The 20,400-nt window shown below is 47.3% G+C and overlaps 1 protein-coding gene across 3 annotated transcripts in view; it reads right to left on the bottom strand.

Annotated features, from left to right (window-relative positions):
* Positions 1–15,602, bottom strand: part of LOC140394963 (small glutamine-rich tetratricopeptide repeat-containing protein alpha-like) — a 61,797-nt gene extending 46,195 nt beyond the window's left edge. For all 3 annotated transcript variants that reach the window (XM_072482201.1, XM_072482204.1, XM_072482205.1), the window contains exon 1: positions 15,495–15,602. The gene's annotated coding sequence lies outside the window, so the exon portion shown is untranslated. The remainder of the gene's footprint in view (positions 1–15,494) is intronic.
* Between the last annotated feature and the right edge of the window lie 4,798 nt (positions 15,603–20,400).

Below are 20,400 nucleotides of genomic sequence, written 5' to 3'. Positions count from 1 at the left end.
CTCAGCCCCGGCTTTAGTCCTTTGAATTCAAAGCACTGCTATTAGATTATTTCCAGATATTTCCCATCAAGAAGGCAGATCTGGAAAAACCCTCCCACACAGGACTTCAACGCAAATTCTGCCTGGACAGATGAATGGGAATCATTAGACAAAACAAATAAGAACATGATCTCAAAACCAAACCAAACAGCTGCCTGGTTTCAAGTTTCAACCTTCCAAGGAAAGAGTGGTCCATCCTCAACTGACCACGAACCCTGCTTGGCCAACCTCCACAGTTGAGACATTAGTGCCAGCCCCCTATGTGCCTGTGGGAGAGAGCAAACCCCGGAATGTGCAATTCACAGACTCAGCCGAGGCCTGTCTGCACTCAACATAGCTGGACCGGAAGAAACTGCTTGGCTTCGGGATCCAGCATTCGCTAAATAAATACATTTCCAAAACACTCGAGGATTAAAATGTCTTGTTTCTTCCCGAGTGAAACCTGGTGACATTTTGATTTCAATTTCTGTCTTTGCTTATTCAAAATTTTAGGAAAGGCTAGAGCTTAAATTCTAACATTAAGTCATAGATTAAACCATTATATTTAGTCACACAGAGGTATGTGGGAGTGTGACTGACAGATTGCATAGCAATAAGCGCTCACTTCACTCTGCTCACTTGGAAAACATCTCTCCAAGACACATCAGAAATTTTGCTCAAAGTTTTACATATATAAATACTTGTAGAAGACTTACACTAGCTAGATGACTCATAACAGCAGGTAACATAACATTTGTTTGGTGATCCATCGGGTAAGGGATTTAAGTATGTTGACAAGGAAACATATGTGGGTCTCTCGTCAAATCCATCATTTTCACACTACTTTAGAAATGGAATGCCCAGGACCTTTGGGAAAAGTGGGGGAAAATAGTCCACCTTCCTACACATTATGCACATTTGATCACTGGCAAATGAGCTAATGCTGGTTTTAAAACTTCCAAGGTTACAATCCGCTATTTGAAGAAAGAACAGTAGGATTAGTTGTGAATTGTTCTAGTTAAAAAAGCGACAGTGGGCTGAAAGGCCTCCAACTGTGTTATTTCCACTGCCTTTCTTAGCAAAGGAAAATGCCAATAAATGGAGCCTGTCGTTACAAATTTATTGCAAAGAAAGCTTCATACTTTCAGCCAACTGCTCAGTTTAACAATTAAAATCCTGAGAACGGTTTTTATTTTCAGCTACTAAAATATCCACTTATTGTGGTAATGGGCATCACATCAATGAATTGTAAGGTGTACTCATACAAAAATGTATAAAGGCAAAATAACATGGGTGCTAGAAACTTGAAATATTAAACAGAAAATGCTGGAAATACTCAGAAGACCAGCTGGATCTGTGGAGAGAGAAACAGAGTTAATATTCCAGGTTGGTGCAATGTAAACTTTCTCTCTCCACTTATGCTTTCTGGCCTGCTGAGTATTTCCAGAATGTTCTGTTTCTATTCGTTTCATTTTTCCAATTAAGGGGCAGTTTAGCGTGGCCAATCCACCTACCCTGCACATCACATATGTGTTGTGGGAGTAAGACCCATACAGACACGGGGAGAATGTGCAAACTTCACACAGACAGTGACCCAGGGCCGGGATCGAACCTGGGTCCTCGGTGCCATGAGACAGCAATGCTAACCACTGCACTACCGTGTCATCCCACAAGATCCAAAGGTTAGAAGCAAAGAATAAACTGTGAGATCTGTAACCTTACCTGTAGTTAGATACTACAGAGTGAGACTAGCAAGTAATTTAAATCAAGAGGTTCAGGTGGTTATATTAGAGAAACAGGCCATTCGACCCAACTGGTTCATGCCAGTGTTTATCTTCCACGTGAGCCTCTTCACACCCTTATTCATCAAGCTTTATCCTCATAACCATTTAATGTTTTCACCTTCATGTGTTTCCCTGGCTTTCCCTTAAATGTATTATGCTATTCACCCAAACCACTCCTTTTGGTAACAAGCTCCACATTTCCCCTTAATTGAACAGTAGGTTTGAAGTTCGGCTGGTCTACAAATATCAGTAGAACTCAGATTAATTTGCTTCCCCACTAGGATTTAAAATAATTAAATGTCTGGGACACACCTAGAGAGACTGAGGGAGTTTCATTTTAAAATAACTTTGCTCTAAAAAGATACGTTTATTGCCATATTGACCACTAAAGCTTGAAGTACAAGATAAGCCCTTTACCAACATGACTGTTTTATATAGAATCATAGAATTCCTACAGTGCAGAGGCCATTCGGCCCATTGAGTCTGCATCGACCCTCTGAATTGCACCCTACCCAGACCGGCTTCCCCACCCTATCCCCCGTAACCCTACCTAAACTACAGATCCTTGTGGGAGGAAACCGGAGCACCCGGAGGAAACCCCTGCAGATACAGGGAGAAAGTGCAAACTCCACACAGACAGTCACCCAAGGCCAGAATTGAACCCGGGTTCCAGGTGCTGTGAGGCAACTGTGCTAACCACTGCACCACCGTGCCATCCCACAAGATCCATGGTTAGAAGCAAAGAATAATAAACTGTGAGACCTGTAACCTTGCCCTACATAGAGAAGGGCCACATATCCAAAATATTCTAAACTTTGTTTTCCAGAGAGATGTTGATTGACACTCTTATTACCTCTTGATATTTTCTTATTTTTACTACGGGTATTTTCTGTTGATTCATGGGAAAGGAGTTGGGCTGATGCAGTTTTGCAGTACAAGCCAAACAGCCATTTCATATTTTCTTTTCTCCATTATATTTTTGCAAGATATACAAGGTGGCACACATGAATTTCACAGTTATGGAGTTATTTATTAGATTTTAATGGGGGGGGGGGGGGGGCTGCACAGTGGCTAGCACTGCTGCCTCATGGCACTGAGGACCAGGGTTCGATCCAAGCTCTGGGTCATGTCCGTGTGGAGTTTGCACATTCTCTCCGTGTCTGCATGGGTTTCACCCCCACAATCCAAAGATGTTCAGGGTAGGTGGACTGACCACGCTAAATAACCCCTCAATTGAAAAAATAAATAATTGAGTACTCTAAATTTTGTAAGAAATTTTTTATTTATTAGATTTGAAAGAGATTTTTGTTGTTAACTAAAAACCTTTGAAATCTGAACAGTCTCGCCATTCCAATCTAATATTGGGATCGAGATTCAGATCACTGCTCCAAACCATTGCATTCCATCCCTGAGGCTGAGTACTTCGCCAGAGGATGCAATTCAATTTGGTCCCATTACCTGCCATCCAACTACATGCATGGATGAATTACGAAAGTTTTTTCCCCTGATTTTGTAAGCGCCATTCATTGCCATAGCAACAATCTTAAATCACTGTATGACTACATTGATAAAAAGGATATGAGGAAGATCAGTGACAATATTGAAACACACTGAAGCTGCGTTTGGCATTGAGTGGTAGGACAGGCAGGCAGCAATATTTTTCCACCTAGGAAGGTTTGAGGAAGAAGGGCAGCACACTTGCAGGCAGTCAACCAGAGTTTGCAACTTCTTGTAACTAGTCACAGTAACATGGGCGAAGGTCTGCAGGAGATGAACTGTCTATGGAAAGGTTGCCCAGTCCAAAAGAAATTAAAGCAGATATTTGCATCTTCATGCCAAGGAATCCACCCCTCATTGCTCTGCAGCAATGGCTCCAGGTCTTTTCCTCGATCCATCTTACATCTCTCTGCCGAGCTAGTCCAGAAAGACCGAGAGATAAAGATGGATTGTAACAAATACTGGGATAAATTAACAATGGACAGAGTAAGTGTGAACAAAATGTGATCAACAGTCTGGAAGGCTGTTCTATTGAGCAATATAAAAGATATTTTGAGGCACAATACAATTCTGTACCAATAATTGTGACAACAGGGTGGCATGGTGGTTAGCACTGCTGCTTCACGGCACCAAGGACCCGAGTTCGATCCCATTTCCCGGGCCACTGTCCGTGTGGCGATTGCACATTCTCCCCGAGTCTGCGTGGGTCTCATCCCCAGAACCCAAAGATGTGCAGGTTAGGTGGATGGCGTCGCCAACAGTATGTTACTAAGCACTCCACTGGAATGTCAACTTTGATTTGTGTGCTGGACTGGATTTCAACCCATAATCTTCTGAATCCAGAGGTGGGGCTGCTACCAACTGAGCTACAGCAAATACTGGCAATGGGAGGTTCTGCTCAGAAGTAGTATTAATTATTGGAACAATTGTTCCCTCAGGAATTCTTTCCCTCAGAGGGTCATTAATTAATCTTTGGAATTCTCTTCCACAGAGAGCAGTGGCGGCTGGATCATTGGATTGATTCAAGGTTGAGTTATACAAGTGTTTGACTGACAAGGGAATTGATGGTTGTGATGGTCTTGCAGGAAAATGGAGAGAGGGTCACAATGAAATCAGCCATGATCTTATTGAATGGCAGAGAAGGCTGGATAGTGAATGGTATACGCCTGCTCCTATTTCTTGTGATGTTGCGTTCATCCTGCGTATCTTTTCAAGAAATCATTCTTTACATATGCACAGAGGAACGGAGTACTGGCAGGCTATTTGACTTTTGAGGACATCACATCTTAGATGGATCCTTTCCTCATCCAAAATTTACACTTTCCCCACTAATTTTGCAAAGATTAATTAACTAATCAAACCAGTGATCTGCATTAGTTTCTTTCATTAGTGGAACTGGTCTCCATGTTTTAATATGCATCAGATCTCTTCCAGTTTTGCTGAAAAAAACTGTTAATATGTGCTTTCACAACAAGAGCAGAATACTGTGCAATGCACAGTGTATTGTTCTTCTAAGCTGAAGCCATGTTTAAACTGGCAGGTCATCCAAAAAGACCTTAAAAGTCTAATTTCTATAAGTCAACAGAACCTGTGGTGAATTTAATGGTGACTTGGATGGGGAACATTGCAAGCTGCAATGTATCTGCTTGTTTATCTCAAAAGTACCTAACATTTTATAACTGTTTGATGAGGTGTGTTTAACAGCTTAAAATAAGTTGAATATCACAAAGGATAAACACAGCAATTGCTGATTTGATATTCAAAATTTCTTATCAATATTACACAGTATTCCAATTCAGAAACATCACCAAAATCAAATATGAAAATGCTTCATGAAATATGTAAAGATGAGAGCTGTTTAATCAGAGAAAAGCATAATTATAATGGATTTCATTGGGCGTCAGTGGCACAGTGGTTAGCACTGCTGCCCACAGCACGGGTAAGCTCCCGGCCCTGGGTAACGTCTGTGTGGAGTTTGCACATCTCCCAGTGTCTGCATGGGTTTCACCCCCCAGAGAACCCAAAGATGTGCAGGTTAGGTGGATTGGCCACACTAAATCACCCCATAACTGAAAAAAAAAAAATTTTTTTTAAACATGGGTTTCATAAATGGTTATGCAAATGTATAAAGCTTGAATTATTACAGCAACTACACTAACTGTGCAAGTGTGGGAAGTGAGTATAGAGCTACCAAATGCCATATATCTGTTGAGTTCGGGATCAGTTTGTTTCTGGACCATAAAATAGTGATGCCCACCCAAATTTCCTTATCCACCTCCCACTGTTTTCTCAGTCCCTGCAATGAAAAATCAGGAGTGTGCTGGGAGATAAGGTTATCCCTTCCTCCCCTACTGCAATAACAGTTAATTTCCCTGACTAGGGGTAGAATTAAGATTGGGGAGAAGGGGTAAAAACAAACAAGAGAGGAGCCAGCTCTGCTTCTCAGCAAGTCTATTGACAAATTCAAGATGTGGAGGTGCCGGACTGGGCTGAGCACAGTAAGAAGTCTTACAACACCAGGTTAAGGTCCAACAGGTTTGTTTCAAACACTAGCTTTCGGAGCACTGCTCCTTCCTCAGGTGAATGAAGAGGTATGTTCCAGAAACATATATATATATATAGACAAATTCAAAGATGCAAGAATGCGAGCATTTGCAGATAATTAAGTCTTTACAGATCCAGAGATTGGGGTAACCCCAGGTTAAAGAGGTGTGAATTGTCTCAAACCAGGACAGTTGGTAGGACTTTGCAAGCCCAGGCCAGATGGTGGGGGATCAATGTAATGCGACATGAATCCCTGGTGCTGGAAACTCAGCACCTACAAAACCAATATAAACTCAGCACCCATGGACCAGTTGAACCAGGAACATTCCTCGTCACAATGGACATCTCGGCACTCTGCACCAGTATCCCCCATGACGACAGCATTGCTGCAACAGCCTCAGTACTCCACTGCCAATCTCCAGACGCAATTCTGCAACTCATCCGCTTCATTCTGGATCACAACGTCATCACCTTCGACAACAAGTACTTCACCTTCGACAACAAGTTCTTCATCGAGACGCACGGAACAGCCATGGGGACCAAATTCGCACCTCAATATGTGAACATCTTCATGCACAAGTTTGAACAAGACCTCCTCACTGCACAGGACGTTCAACCGACGTTATACACCAGATACATCGATTACATTTTTTTCCTTTGGACCCACGGTGAAAATTCACTGAAACGACTACACGATGACATCATTAAGTTCCATCCCACCATCAGACTCACCATGGACTACTCTCCAAAATCAGTTGCATTCTTGGACACACTCATCTCCATCAAGGACGGTCATCTCAGCACTTCGCTTTACCACAAGCCCACGGATAACCCCACGATGCTCCACTTCTCCAGCTTCCATCCTAAACACATTAAAGAAGCCATCCCCTATGGACAAGCCCTCCGTACACACAGGATCTGCTCAGACGAGGATCGCAACAGACATCTACAGACGCTGAACGATGCCCTCGTACGAACGGGATTTGGCGCTCGACTCATCGATCGACAGTTCTCCCTTTTTTTTTTAAATGAAATATTTTATTGAAAATTTTTGGTCAACCAACACAGTACATTGTGCATCCTTTACACAATATTATAACAACACAAATAACAATGACCTATTTTATAAACAGAAAATGAATAAATAATAAATAACAAAAATGAAAACTAACCCTAATTGGCAACTGCCTTATCACAAGTAACACTCTCCAAAAATATAATTTAACAGTCCAATATATAATTATCTGTAGCAACGACCTATTCATATTATACAGTATATATTAACAACCCTGAGAGTCCTTCTGGTTCCTCCTCCCCCCCCCCCCCAACCCCCCACCCCACCCCCCAATCCTGGGCTGCTGCTGCTGCCTTCTTTTTTCCATTCCATCTATCTTTCTGCGAGGTATTCGACGAACGGTTGCCACCGCCTGGTGAACCCTTGAGCCGACCCCCTTAGAACAAACTTAATCCGCTCTAGCTTTATAAACCCTGCCATGTCATTTATCCAGGTCTCCACCCCGGGGGCTTGGCTTCTTTCCACATCAGCAATATCCTGCGCCGGGCTACTAGGGACGCAAAGGCCAAAACATCGGCCTCTCTCGCCTCCTGCACTCCCGGCTCTTGTGCAACCCCAAATATAGCCAACCCCCAGCTTGGTTCGACCCGGACCCCCACTACTTTTGAAAGCACCTTTGTCACCCCCATCCAAAACCCCTGTAGTGCCGGGCATGACCAAAACATATGGGTATGATTCGCTGGGCTTCTCGTGCACCTCGCACACCTATCCTCCACCCCAAAAAATTTACTGAGCCGTGCTCCAGTCATATGCGCCCTGTGTAATACCTTAAACTGAATCAGGCTTAGCCTGGCACACGAGGACGACGAGTTTACCCTGCTAAGGGCATCTGCCCACAGCCCCTCCTCGATCTCCTCCCCCAGCTCTTCTTCCCATTTCCCTTTTAGTTCATCTACCATAGTCTCCCCTTCGTCCCTCATTTCCCTATATATATCTGACACCTTACCATCCCCCACCCATGTCTTTGAGATCACTCTGTCCTGCACCTCTTGTGTCGGGTGCTGCGGGAATTCCCTCACCTGTTGCCTTGCAAAAGCCCTCAGTTGCATATACCTGAATGCATTCCCTTGGGGCAACCCATATTTCTCGGTCAGCGCTCCCAGACTCGCGAACTTCCCATCCACAAACAGATCTTTCAGTTGCGTTATTCCTGCTCTTTGCCACATTCCATATCCCCCATCCATTCCCCCCGGGGCAAACCTATGGTTGTTTCTTATCGGGGACCCCCCCCCCCAAGGCTCCAGTCTTTCCCCTATGCCGTCTCCACTGTCCCCAAATCTTCAGTGTAGCCACCACCACCGGGCTTGTGGCGTAGTTCCTCGGTGAGAACGGCAATGGGGCTGTCACCATAGCCTGTAGGCTAGTCCCCCTACAGGACGCCCTCTCTAATCTCTTCCACGCCGCTCCCTCCTCCTCTCCCATCCACTTACTCACCATTGAAATATTAGCGGCCCAATAATACTCACGTAGGCTCGGTAGTGCCAGCCCCCCCCCCCTATCCCTGCTACGCTGTAAGAATCCCTTCCTCACTCTCGGGGTCTTCCCGGCCCACACAAAACCCATGATGCTCTTTTCGATCCTTTTAAAAAAAGCCTTCGTGATCACCACCGGGAGGCACTGAAACACAAAGAGGAATCTCGGGAGGACCACCATCTTAACCGCCTGCACCCTCCCTGCCAGTGACAGGGATACCATATCCCATCTCTTGAAATCCTCCTCCATTTGTTCCACCAGCCGCGTTAAATTTAACCTATGCAATGTGCCCCAATTCTTGGCTATCTGGATCCCCAGGTAACGAAAGTCCCTTGTTACCTTCCTCAACGGTCGGTCCTCTATTTCTCTACTCTGCTCCCCTGGATGCACCACAAACAACTCACTTTTCCCCATGTTCAATTTATACCCTGAAAAATCCCCAAACTCCCCAAGTATCCGCATTATTTCTGGCATCCCCTCCGCTGGGTCTGCCACATATAGTAACAAATCGTCCACATACAAAGATACCCGGTGTTCTTCTCCTCCTCCAAGTACTCCCCTCCACTTCTTGGAACCCCTCAACGCTATCGCCAGGGGCTCAATCGTCAGTGCAAACAATAATGGGGACAGAGGGCATCCCTGCCTTGTCCCTCTATGGAGCCGAAAATATGCAGATCCCCGTCCATTCGTGACCACGCTCGCCACTGGGGCCCTATACAACAGCTGCACCCATCTAACATACCCCTCTCCAAAACCAAATCTCCTCAACACCTCCCACAAATAATCCCACTCCACTCTATCAAATGCTTTCTCGGCATCCATCGCCACTACTATCTCCGTTTCCCCCTCTGGTGGGGCCATCATCATTACCCCTAACAGCCTCCGTATATTCGTGTTCAGCTGTCTCCCCTTCACAAACCCAGTTTGGTCCTCGTGGACCACCCCCGGGACACATTCCTCTATTCTCATTGCCATTACCTTGGCCAGGATCTTGGCATCTACATTTAGGAGGGAAATAGGTCTATAGGACCCGCATTGTAGCGGGTCTTTTTCCTTCTTTAAGAGAAGCGATATCGTTGCTTCAGACATTGTCGGGGGCAGTTGTCCCCTTTCCTTTGCCTCATTAAAGGTCCTCGTCAATACCGGGGCGAGCAAGTCCACATATTTTCTATAGAATTCGACTGGGAATCCATCCGGTCCCGGGGCCTTTCCCGCCTGCATGCTCCTAATTCCTTTCACCACTTCTTCTACCTCGATCTGTGCTCCCAGTCCCACCCTTTCCTGCTCTTCCACCTTGGGAAATTCCAGCCGATCAAAAAAGCCCATCATTCTCTCCCTCCCATCCGGGGGTTGAGCTTCATATAATTTTTTATAAAATGTCTTGAACACTCCATTCACTCTCTCCGCTCCCCGCTCCATCTCTCCTTCCTCATCCCTCACTCCCCCTATTTCCCTCGCTGCTCCCCTTTTCCTCAATTGGTGTGCCAGCAACCTGCTCGCCTTCTCCCCATATTCGTACTGTACACCCTGTGCCTTCCTCCATTGTGCCTCTGCAGTGCCCGTAGTCAGCAAGTCAAATTCTACATGTAGCCTTTGCCTTTCCCTGTACAGTCCCTCCTCCGGTGCTTCCGCATATTGTCTGTCCACCCTCAAAAGTTCTTGCAGCAACCGCTCCCGTTCCTTACTCTCTGCTTCCCTTTATGTGCCCTTATTGATATCAGCTCCCCTCTAACCACCACCTTCAGCGCCTCCCAGACCACTCCCACCTGGACCTCCCCATTATCATTGAGTTCCAAGTACTTTTCAATGCACCCCCTCACCCTTAGACACACCCCCTCATCTGCCATTAGTCCCATGTCCATTCTCCAGGGTGGGCGCCCTCCTGTTTCCTCCCCTATCTCCAAGTCTACCCAGTGTGGAGCGTGATCCAAAATGGCTATAGTCGTATAGTCCGTTCCCCTCACCTTCGGGATCAACGCCCTTCCCAGCACAAAAAAGTCTATTCGCGAGTAGACTTTATGGACATAGGAGAAAAACGAGAACTCCTTACTCCTAGGTCTGCTAAATCTCGACGGGTCTACACCTCCCATCTGCTCCATAAAATCTTTAAGTACCTTGGCTGCTGCCGGCCTCCTTCCAGTCCTGGACTTCGACCTATCCAGTCCTGGTTCCAACACCGTATTAAAATCTCCCCCCATTATCAGCTTTCCCATCTCTAGGTCCGGAATGCGTCCTAGCATCCGCCTCATAAAATTGGCATCATCCCAGTTCGGGGCATATACGTTTACCAAAACCACCGTCTCCCCCTGTAGTTTGCCACTCACCATCACGTATCTGCCCCCGTTATCCGCCACTATAGTCTTTGCCTCGAACATTACCCGCTTCCCCACTAATATAGCCACCCCCCTGTTTTTCGCATCTAGCCCCGAATGGAACACCTGCCCCACACATCCTTTGCGTAGCCTAACCTGGTCTATCAGTATCAGGTGCGTTTCCTGTAACATAACCACATCTGCCTTAAGTTTCTTAAGGTGTGCGAGTACCCGTGCCCTCTTTATCGGCCCGTTCAGCCCTCTCACGTTCCACGTGATCAGCCGGGTTGGGGGGCTTCCTACCCCGCCCCCCCCCCTTGTCGATTAGCCATCCCCTTTTTCCAGCTCCTCACCTGGTACCCACGCAGCTGTATCTCCCCCAGGCGGTGCCCCCCCCGCCCATCCCCTCCCATACCAGCTCCCCCCTCTCCCCAGCAGCAGCAACCCAGTAATTCCCCACTGCCACCCCCCCCCCCCCCCCCGCTAGAGTAATTACTCTCCCCATGTTGCTCCCAGAAGTCAGCAAACTCTGGCCGACCTCGGCTTCCCCCCGTGACCTCGGCTCGCACCGTGCGACGCCCCCTCCTTGCTGCTTCTCTATTCCCGCCATGATTATCATAGCGCGGGAACCAAGCCCGCGCTTCTCCCTCGGCCCCGCCCCCTATGGCCAATGCCCCATCTCCTCCACCTCCCCTCCTCCTCCCATCACCACCTGTGGAAGAGAGAAAAGTTACCACATCGCAGGATTAGTACATAAAACTCCTCTTTCCTCCCTTTTTAACCCCCCTCTTCGCCCCCCACATTCGCCCCACCACTTTGTTCAAACGTTCTTTTTAATAACCCGCTCATTCCAGTTTTTCTTCCACAATAAAAGTCCACGCTTCACCCGCCGTCTCAAAGTAGTGGTGCCTCCCTCGATATGTGACCCACAGTCTTGCCAGTTGCAGCATTCCAAATTTTATCTTCTTTTTGTGAAGCACCGCCTTGACCCGATTAAAGCTCGTCCTCCTTCTCGCCACCTCCGCACTCCAGTCTTGATAAACGCGGATCACCGTGTTCTCCCATTTACTGCTCCGAGTTTTCTTTGCCCATCTAAGGACCATTTCTCTATCCTTAAAACGGAGGAATCTCACCACTATGGTTCTGGGAATTTCTCCTGCTCTCGATCCTCGCGCCATCACTCGGTATGCTCCCTCCACCTCCAACGGACCCGCCGGGGCCTCCACTCCCATTAACGAGTGCAGCATCGTGCTCACATATGCCGCGACGTCCGCCCCCTCCGCACCTTCAGGAAGACCAAGAATCCTCAGGTTGTTCCTCCTTGCATTGTTCTCCAGTGCCTCCAACCTTTCCACACATCGTTTCTGATGTGCCTCATGCATCTCCGTCTTCACCACCAGGCCCTGTATGTCGTCCTCATTCTCGGCTGCCTTTGCCTTCACGACCCGAAGCTCCCGCTCCTGGGTCTTTTGTTCCTCCTTTAGCCCTTCGATCGCCTGTAGTATCGGGGCCAACAGCTCTTTCTTCATTTCCTTTTTGAGCTCTTCCACACAGCATTTCAAGAACTCTTGTTGTTCAGGGCCCCATGTTAAACTGCCACCTTCCGACGCCATCTTGGTTTTTGCTTGCCTTCCTTGCCGCTGTTCTAAAGGATCCACTGCAATCCGGCCACTTTCTCCTCCTTTTTTCATCCGTATCCAGGGGGGATTCCCTTCTGGTTTACCGCACAGTGTTTTTAGCCGTCAAAATTGCCGTTGGGGCTCCTATCAAGAGCCCAAAAGTCCGTTTCACCGGGAGCTGCCGAAACATGCGACTCAGCTGGTCATCGCCGCACCCGGAAGTCCTCGATCGACAGTTCTAACGCGCCACAGCAAAAAACCGCACCGACGTCCTCAGAAGACAAACACGGGACACAACCGACAGAGTACCCTTCGTTGTCCAGTACTTTCCCGGAGCGGAGAAACTACAACATCTTCTTCGCAGCCTTCAACACTTTATCGATGAAGATGAACATCTTGCCAAGGTCATCCCCACACCCCCACTACTTGCCTTCAAACAACCGCGCAACTTCAAACTAACCATTGTTTTTTTAAAAAAATATATATTTATTAAAGTTTTTTAACACAATTTTTCTCCCTTACAAACAATAACCCCAGCCCCCCCCCCCCGTAACAAAAAAAAAACGAGAAATCGCGCAGAGCAAGATATATACATGGCAAAATGATATATTTACACAGCTTTGTACACTGGCCCTCACCCGTACGTGCCAGTTTCCCCAACCCTTCATGTTATCTATTGCTCATCCACCCTCCCAGGCAGTCCCCCCTTTCGCCCCCCCTACCAGGACGTCCCCTCCACCTCCTCCCGCACCCCCCCCCCTCCAAGGTTGCTGCTGCTGCTGACCGACCTTCCTCTAACGCTCCGCGAGATAGTCTAGGAACGGTTGCCACCGCCTGTAGAACCTCTGCGCAGACCCTCTCAAGGCGAACTTAATCCTATCCAACTTTATGAACCCAGCCATATCATTTATCCAGGCCTCCAGGCTGGGGGGCTTCGCCTCCTTCCACATTAGCAAGATCCTTCGCCGGGCTACTAGGGACGCAAAGGCCAGAATGCCGGCCTCTTTTGCCTCGTCCACTACTCCAAATATAGCTAGCCCCCAGCTTGGCTTGACCCGGACTTTCACCACCTGAGATATTGCTCCCGCCACTCCTCTCCGAACCCCTCCAGTGCCGGGCATGACCAAAACATATGGACATGGTTCGCCGGGCTCCCTGAGCACCTTCCACCAAACTAACCATTGTTTGCAGCAAACTACCCAGCCTTCAGAACAGCGACCTCGACACCACACAACCCTGCCATGGCAATCTCTGACGTGCCAGATCATCGACATGGATACCACCATTACACATGAGAACACCACCCACCAGGTACGCGGTACATACTCGTGCGACTCGGCCAACGTTGTCTACCTCATACGCTGCAGGAAAGGATGTCCCGAAGCGTGGTACATTGGCGAGACCATGCAGACGCTGCGACAACGAATGAACAGACATCGCGTGACAATCACCAGGCAAGAATGTTCCCTTCCAGTCGGGGAACACTTCAGCAGCCAAGGGCATTCAGCCTCTGATCTCCGGGTAAGCGTTCTCCAAGGCAGCCTTCAGGACGCGCAACAACGCAGAATCGCCGAGCAGAAACTTATAGCCAAGTTCCGCACACATGAATGCGGCCTCAACCGGGACCTGGGATTCATGTCACATTACATTGATCCCCCACCATCTGGCCTGGGCTTGCAAAGTCCTACCAACTGTCCTGGCTTGAGACAATTCACACCTCTTTAACCTGGGGTTACCCCTGTCTCTGGATCTGTAAAGACTTAATTACCTGCAAATGCCCATGTTTCTGGAACATACCTCTTCATTCACCTGAGGAAGGAACAGTGCTCCGAAAGCTACTGTTTGAAACAAACCTGTTGGACTTTAACCTGGTGTTGTAAGACTTCTTACTGGACAAATTCAAGAGAAGCCAGTAAGCATTATTTAAACAATAGACAAACCAGGTTGTAACAAAGGAGTCAGCAGAAAAGAAAAATCCATTTGCGGAATAAAGGAAACAAAAGGGTTTGGAAAAGAGAAAATTAAGAAGAAAAATCACCAACAGCTAAGAAGAAAATCAGTTATGTACAATAAATGTATATCTCATACATAGAACATAGGATTTACAGTGCAGAAGGTCGTCATTTGGTCCATCGAGTCTGCACCGGCCCTTGGAACGAGCACCCCACTTTAGCCCACACCTCCACCCTATCCCTGTAATCCCACCTAAGCTTTTTTGGACACTAAAGGCAATTTAACATGGCCAGCCTGCACATCTTTGGACTGTTGGAGGAAACCAGAGCACCTGGAGGAAAACCCATGCAGACACGGGGAGAACGTGCAGACTCCACACAAACAGGGACCCAAGCCAGGAACAGAAGCTGGGACCCTGGTGCTGTGAAGCAACAGTGCTAACCACTGTGCTAACATTCCACCCTAATGAAAAAATCCTGTACAATATCAAAAAGAAATTTTGGAATATTCATCTCTAACAAGTTTGTTTAAAGGAAGGACACTGTGCTATTTTGTCTGTTTCAAATGACTGTAGAAACCTTAGGCTAGGGAAGGAGGACATATCCCCAACACCCACATACCTTTAATCTGCCAATTAACAACAAAACGTAGTGCCTGCCATTAGTTGATACCATGACCACTTGAATTATGTAGGACTATCAGGCCAATTCAGTCCCTTCAAAGTTGGATTGTGCTTGAAGGGAACATTTAATGCGGCAGTATTGATGATCTATTCTGACCAGCAAATGTAACTTGAGGGAACATTAGAAGAGCGAAGAAAGAGCTAACTCGTTGACGATTAAGTGTCCTCATACCATATTGGTCCCAGTACACCATTAAATCGACTGAACTATCGCCCATTTTTTTCCACTACGCTTGGGAGGCACGTCAGTGTGCAGCAGCAGAGTTGTGCAATGATCGCTGCAAGGAATGTGCCACCAGCTGAAGCAGTCACACAGAGGAAACATAAGCCAGAGTAATACAAGGACGGAACATTCCAGCTTGGGCCTAGCATCCCTCAGCGCCTCCTCACTCACACTTAGCCGTCAGGGAAATCACCCAACTTACAGGGCCTCAGCTGTAACTACCCCTTGTCAGTAACCCGGGACGTGCCTGCCGATTCCCTGGCCTTCCCTCCACACAACCACCCGCCATGAGGAAATATTCCCTTTAAACTCACCGGTTTCTGACACTAAATACGGACACCTCCACCTTAACTCGGGTACTTCGCCGCGCACGCGCTTTCCAGGTGGTCACGGCCGGGTCGTACCGCGCATGTGCCCTTCGGAAATCACGCACAGAGCGCATGCGCCGGTCGGGAGCCACCTCCGGATCGTACCGCGCACGCGTTGTCCGGCGACACCGCACGGAGCGCATGCGCTGTCCTGCAGTCACGGCCCGATTGGCGACGCGCATGCGTTACCCTGGAGCTCCGGTTGCGCCTGCCGGGGACCACGGCCGGATCGGACTGCGCATGCGTTTCTCCACGTGTTACTTTTTGCTGGAACATGGGAGTCATTTTGCGCATGCCCCGTTACTTTTTTTAATGACTTTAGAGTACCCAAATTTTTTCCCAATTAAGGGGCAATTTAGCGTGGCCAATCCATCTTTGGGTTGTGGGGGTGAGACTCACGCAGACGTTCGGGGAGAATGTGCAAACTCCACACGGACAATAATCCGGGGCCAGGATTGAACCCGTGTCCGCGGTGCCGTGAGGCAGCAGTGCTAACCACTGCGCCACCGTGCTGCCCCTTCATGCATTGATACTTGATTCCTTTTCCACAAGGTTGTTTAAAGATCGGGAGCTGGTTTGATGTTGAGCAGATGTGAAAAAACATTGTCATGCTTACTGTTTATAAATTAGTTGAATGCGTTAACCTGTAAAACTACTTGATTCGCCAGGCCTGTAATCATCACAAAGATGCAAAATTTATTATGGATACATCTTGTTAGGTTTAATAATTCGAATTAAGAGTCAACTTCTGAGATCAGAGATAAAACACAGAAACAGACCATTCAATCCAACATAGAATCATAGAATCTACAGTGCAGAAGGAGGCCATTCGACCCAGCTCATGGAAAGAGCACCCTACCCAAGCCCACACCTCGTAACCTGATAACCCCACCTAACCTAAGGGCAATTTATCCCTGTAACCCAGTAACCCCACCTAACCTAAGGGCAATTTAGCATGGCCAATCCACCTAACCTGCACATCTTTGGACTGTGGGAGGAAGCTGGAGCACTCGGAGGAAACCCACACAGACACTGGGAGAAAGTACAAACCCCACACAGTCACCTAAAGTCGGAATTGAACCCGGGTCCCTGGCGCTGTGAGGCAGCAGTGCTAACCACTGTGTCACCGTGCCGCCCTTAATGCTCCACCTGAGCCTCTTCACACTTTTCATCTAACCCCGTCAAAATATTTTTTCCTTTAGACCTTAATTGTTTATCTAACTATGGTGATTGTCCCTTTAAGAGCAACGAGTAAAGGTCATGTGGTCTGAACAACCAATCAAGACCAGCACAGGAATCTCTCCAGAGGGCGGCGTTCTCCTGGGTCGACATATTTTGGAATCACTGCCAGCGTGCAGCTCATGTAACTGTCTTGTAAACATGTAAAGAAGCCTCTGAAAGTATATAATTACATCTGGTGACAATGATAAATGATCCTGGCTTGTCTCTGGCATCCCCGCACCTCTCACTCCGGGCACCCCTGGCCCAATCAGGCACACAAAAAATGACAGCTTGGCACCTTGGCAGTGCCAACTTGGTACCCTGGCAGTGCCCCTTCCAGCTGCCTGTGTCACCTGGGCAGTGCCAGGCTGGTACATAGGTGGCACTGCCAGGGTGCTCAGGTGGCATTAGCAGTGCCAGGGCACCACCCTGTCCAAAGGGCATGCAGCTGGGGGCCTCCAATCCCCTGGGAGACTCCCACGAGTACCGTTCCATCTGGTCCCCGTTTGTGGGGACCAGTGCTGAACGGTGCTCGCCAAAGGTCTCTGAGGCAAAGGGGTTGAGTCCCAAAGCCTCAGGTACCTCGGGAATCTGCACTTTAGAGTGAGGCCTTACTGTATTATGCAGATTTGCCAATACGTGATCCCGGGATTTACATCTCAAAGTCTCGCGTGATCGCATTGGATCTCGTGACGCCTGGCGAATCAAGTAGTTCCTGGGAGCGGGGTGTCCCGGCTTTTACTGGCCATGCTGTGTCGCGGCGAGCTGCTTTTCTGATGCAGTGTGGCCATTGGATCATGCCCTACATGTGCGAAACTTCGGCAGTGGACCACGTTGAATCCCAGGAATTATTGTCTCTCAGACCGGACTCCTTTCATACCAAGTGGAGGGTGGATTATTCGTAAACACGTGGACCACTTGATAAGTAGTGAGAGGCTCTAGAAGTCAGTGTTGCCATCAAGAAATGTTTTCAAACCTGTACCCGCTAAAATACCTTGATTGATATGTTATAGACATACCTAAAGTTTCTGTGGAAGCAAGTTACTGAACTGCCTGTACCAGAAGAGCTATTGTAGTTCCTGTTAACCTTAATCCTGTGGAAGCATCTCAGTTTACAGAATTACGCCGCTCCACAAGAAACAGAAACCCCCTCAAAGACTCGATTTATAATTGCTCAATTTATGTATGTATTGTATAGTTAGAATTTAGGACTGAGTAAATTGGTTAGTGACATTTGAATAAAAAGGTAACGGGGGGGGATGTGTGAATTTTTTAAAAATTTGTTCATGGGACGTAGGCATTGCAGGCTGGGCCAGCATTTATTGCCCATACCTAATTGCTTTTGAGGGGGGCAGTTATGAGTCAACCATGTTACTGTGGATATGGAGTCACCTGTACGGCAGACTAGGTCAGGCAGTCTCTGTGGAGAGAGAAACCAAATTACCGTCTCAGGTATGTGACCTTTATTTCTCTGAATTTTATTCGTCCACCATCGCTACAATTTTCAAATTGTTGTCCATACCTTGTAACCTTGTGGTAGGTGGATTGGCCATGCTAAATTGCCCCTTAGAGTCCAGGGATGTGCAGGTACAGTTACGGGAATAGGGTGGGGTTGTCAAGGGAGTGGACTTGGGTCGAGTGCTCTTTCGGAGTTTCGGTGCAGACTAGATGAGTCGAGTGGCCTCCTTCTGCCCTGTAGGGATTCAATCATTCTATGATCCCGCAGAAATTCTGATTTCCTCTAATTCTGACCTCCTTGATTTGTGCATCCCCTAAATCCTTCATCTTAACATTGGTGACTGTGTCTTCAGGTGTCTGGACCCAAAGGTCAACAACCTTTCTCAGAAGCAGGAAAAGTTAGAAACGGGAGCAAGTGAAAAGTTGCAAGGGGGGGGAGGAGCACAAGAAAAGGTGTGTGATAGGGTGGAAGGCAGAAGAGATGAAATGACAAGGGTTGGTAGTGTAAGGCCAAAGAGAGTGGCAATGGGTCAAGCAATGAAAACAAGGATCTGTCAAGAGGTCAAGCAGTAATTGAAGAAGTGCTATCATCCAAAAGCAAAAATAAGAGTAAAACCAAAACCTGCAAAAGAGGAAGAAAATTAAACAGAAGCAGAGATTAAGTTGCTTAACTCAAGGGTGAGTCCAGAAGGTGCAAAGTGCCCAATTGTAAGATGAGGTGATATTTGGCAAGTATATGTTGAGCTACATTAGGAACACTGTAGGAGGCTGAGGACAGAGAGGTCACTATGACATCATGGTGGAGGCACCTGTGGACCGAGTTCCGTAAAGTGGTCACCTAATCAGCGTTTGGCCTCCTCAGTGTAGAGCAGTCTGCATTGTGAGCAGCGAATACAGTATACTAAATTGAAAGAAGTACATGTAAATTGCTGTTTCATCTGGAAGGGGTGTAGTATTTCTGCTCCATCCAAGTCTCCTCCCAGACTTCTTCAAATAACCCCATCAACAGATTATTTTATTCCTTTTGCCCTCATGTATTTCTCTAACTTACCCTTAAAAGCATCCGAACTATTTGCCTCAGCTATTCCTATAGAAGTAATGTTCCACTTTCTAAAGGTGGTCTGTGTAAAGAGGTTCTCCGGGATTTAATAGTGCCTATCTTATATTTATGGCCATGAGTTCTGGTCTGTCCCACAAGTGGAAATGTCTTTATGTGTACTCTGTCAACCCCTTTCACAATCTTAAAGGCATGATCAGGTCACCCTTCAGTCTTTCATTGCCTTTCAAGACATAAGAGTCCACAGTCCTAATAGGTGTAATACTCAAAATAAGAACAGAAAATGTCAGGAATATTCAATCGGTCAGGCAGCAGTTGTAGAGAGGGAAACATCATTTCTCTGTACATTTATTAGTCCAGCAACGTTTCAATTTGCAAATTCATGCTCTCCCTCCCTTCATAACCTTCCACAAAAACTCTGATTTCCTCTCATTCTAACCTCTATTTCCTGATGCAGGTTGTGTCTTCACCTGTCTAGATCCTATGGTTGATGACCTTTAATCAGAACTGGGAAAAGTTAGAATGGAAGCAAATGAAAGGGCAACATCAATGATCCAGACATACGTCACCAATATACCAGAACAAAAGGTGAGGCAGGGGGGCCTGGTAGGATCTGAACAAAAATGTTCCACATTTCCCACAGAAAGGGAGACTTAACTAGGACCCCCCCCCCCCCCCCCCCACCCCCCAATAGTAACACCTGTTACTTGGAAGAGGTGAGTGTGGATTTAAAGGAGAAGTTATTCAATGTGAAAACAAATTCAGCCAGACAGAGGTGGCTGGTGGTGGATAGATACTGGTTGGGCCTCTGTTCAGGGAAGACACATCATTCGAGATGGAGGTGTAGCGAAATTGTAGTGACTAGGAGAAAGTTAGGGCCGGAGAATTGGATACCTGTTGAAGTGACGGAGGGCATAAGAAAGGTCACAGATGTTGATGGAAATTCTCTGCCCCTTTCTCAACTCAGCAACTGCTCAAACTTTCATAGGTGTCTTAATTACCTGTGACTTGACTTTGTGATGCATCTTTGGCTGTTGTCCCATGTTCTACCCTCCACAAACTTGAAACCAGCGGCATGGTAGCACAGTGGTTAGCATTGTTGCTTCACAGCGCCAA

The sequence above is a fragment of the Scyliorhinus torazame genome, chromosome 18 (genome assembly GCF_047496885.1).
Source record: "Scyliorhinus torazame isolate Kashiwa2021f chromosome 18, sScyTor2.1, whole genome shotgun sequence".
Lineage (NCBI taxonomy): Eukaryota > Metazoa > Chordata > Chondrichthyes > Carcharhiniformes > Scyliorhinidae > Scyliorhinus > Scyliorhinus torazame.
The sequence above is the reverse complement of the archived record's forward strand: the minus strand, read 5'-3'. Positions and strand labels throughout refer to the sequence as shown.